This window comes from Arachis ipaensis, chromosome B10 (genome assembly GCF_059453495.1).
Source record: "Arachis ipaensis isolate K30076 ecotype BB chromosome B10, ASM5945349v1, whole genome shotgun sequence".
Lineage (NCBI taxonomy): Eukaryota > Viridiplantae > Streptophyta > Magnoliopsida > Fabales > Fabaceae > Arachis > Arachis ipaensis.
The window spans coordinates 89,440,712-89,443,113 of record NC_142435.1 but is presented as its reverse complement, the minus strand read 5'-3'; the positions used below and the strand labels follow the sequence as shown (position 1 = coordinate 89,443,113).

Sequence of the window (2,402 nt, the reverse complement as noted above, 5' to 3'; positions counted from 1 at the left end):
CTGGCGTTTAAATGCCAGTAAGCCCTTCCTCCAGGGTGTGCTGTTTTCAATGCTATTTTTCATTCTGTTTTCGATTTTTCAGTAGTTTTTGTGACTCCACATGATCATCAACCTAATAAAACATGAAATAACAAAGAGAAAATAAAATAAAAATAATTAAATAACATTGGGTTACCTCCCAACAAGTGCTTCTTTAATGTCAATAGCTTGACAGTGAGCTCTCATGGAGCCTCACAGATGTTCAGAGCATTGTTGGAACCTCCCAACACCAAACTTAGAGTTTGGTTGTGGGGGTTCAACATCAAACTTAGAGTTTGACTATGCGGGTTTTGGTTGACTCTGCAGTGAAAGAAGCTTTTCATGCTTCCTCTCCATGGTTACAGAAGGAGATCCTTGAGTTTTGAACACAAGGTAGTCCTCATTCAGTTGAAGGACCAACTCTCCTCTGTCCACATCAATCACAGCTCTTGCTGTGGCTAGGAAGGGTCTTCCAAGGATGATGGATTCATCCTCATCCTTCCCAGTGTCTAGGATTATGAAATCAGCAGGGATATAAAGGCCTTCAGCCTTTACTAACACGTCCTCTACTTGTCCATAAGCCTATTTTCTTGAGTTGTCTGTCATCTCTAATGAGATTCTGGCAGCTTGCACCTCAAAGGTTTCCAGTTTCTCTATTACAGAGAGGGGCATGAGGTTTATCCCTGACCCAAGGTCACATAGAGCTTTCTCAAAGGTCATGGTGCCTATGGTACAAGGTATTAAGAACTTTCCAGGATCCTATTTCTTCTGAGGCAATCTCAGTTGATCCAGATCACTCAGTTCATTGGTGAGCAAGGGAGGTTCATCTTCCCAAGTCTCATTACCAAATAATTTGGCATTCAGCTTCATGATTGCACCAAAATACTTGGCAACTTGCTCTTCAGTAACATCTTCATTCTCTTCAGAAGAAGAATATTCATCAGAGCTCATGAATGGCATAAGGAGGTTTAATGGAATCTCTATGATCTCCAGATGAGCCTCAGATTCCTTTGGTTCCTCAGAGGAAAACTCCTTATTGATCTCTAGACGTCCCAGGAGGTCTTCCTCACTGGGGTTCACGTTCTCTCCCTCCCTTGTAGGTTCGGCCATGGTAATCAATTCAATAGCCTTGCACTCTCCTTTTGGATTTTCTTCTGTATTGCTTGAGAGAGTACTAGGAGGGGTTTCAGTGATTCTTTTACTCAGCTGGCCCACTTGTGCTTCCAAATTTCTAATGGAGGACCTTGTTTCATTCATGAAACTTATAGTGGCCTTAGATAGATCAGAGACTATGTTTGCCAAGCTAGATGGGGTCTGCTCAGAACTCTCTGTCTTTTGCTGAGTGGATGATGGAAAAGGCTTGCTATTGCTAAACTTGTTTCTTCCACCATTATTAAAGCCTTGTTGAGGCTTTTGTTGATCCTTCCATGAGAGATTTGAGTGATTTCTCCATGAGGGATTATAGGTGTTTCCATAGGGTTCACCCATGTAATTCACCTCTGCTATTGCAGGGTTCTCAGGATCATAAGCTTCTTCTTCAGAAGATGCCTCTTGAGTACTGTTGGGTGCAGCTTGCATTCCATTCAGACTCTGAGAAATCATATTGACTTGCTGAGTCAATATTTTGTTCTGAGCCAGTATGGCATTCAGAGTATCAATTTCAAGAACTCTCTTCTTCTGAGGCGTCCCATTACTTACAGGATTCCTCTCAGAAGTGTACATGAACTGGTTATTAGCAACCATGTCAATGAGTTCTTGAGCTTCTGTAGGCGTTTTTTTTAGGTGAATGGATCCACCTGCAGAATGGTCCAATGACATCTTTTATAGTTCAGATAGACCATCATAGAATATATCCAGAATGGCCCATTCTGAAAGCATGTCAGAAGGGCACTTTTTGGTCAGTTCCTTGTATCTCTCCCAAACTTCATAGAGGGATTTAACTTCTTTCTGTCTGAAGGTTTGAACATCCACTCTAAGCTTACTAAGCTTTTGAGGAGGAAAGAACTTGGCTAAGAAAGCCGTGACCAGCTTAACCCAAGAGTACAGGCTGTCTTTAGGTTGAGAGTCCAACCATACTCTAGCTCTGTCTCTTACAGCAAATGGGAAAAACATAAGCCTGTAGACCTCGGGATCAACCCCATTGGTCTTAACAGTATCACAGATCTGCAAGAACTCAGTTAAGAACTGAAAAGGATCTTCAGATGGAAGTCCATGAAACTTGCAGTTCTGTTGCATCAGAGAAACTAATTGAGGTTTAAGCTCAAAATTGTTTGCTCCAATGGCAGGGATTGAGATGCTTCTTCCATGTAAATTGGAATTAAGTGCAGTGAAGTCACCAAGCATCCTCCTTGCATTGTCATTATTTTCGGCCATATCTTCTTCTT

The 2,402-nt window shown here is 41.8% G+C and overlaps 1 non-coding gene across 1 annotated transcript; it reads left to right on the top strand.

Annotated features, from left to right (window-relative positions):
* Positions 1-1,890: 1,890 nt before the first annotated feature.
* Positions 1,891-1,998, top strand: LOC148580811 (small nucleolar RNA R71). The gene has a single exon (XR_015896544.1). It is a non-coding gene; the product is annotated as a small nucleolar RNA R71 (small nucleolar RNA).
* Positions 1,999-2,402: the final 404 nt, after the last annotated feature.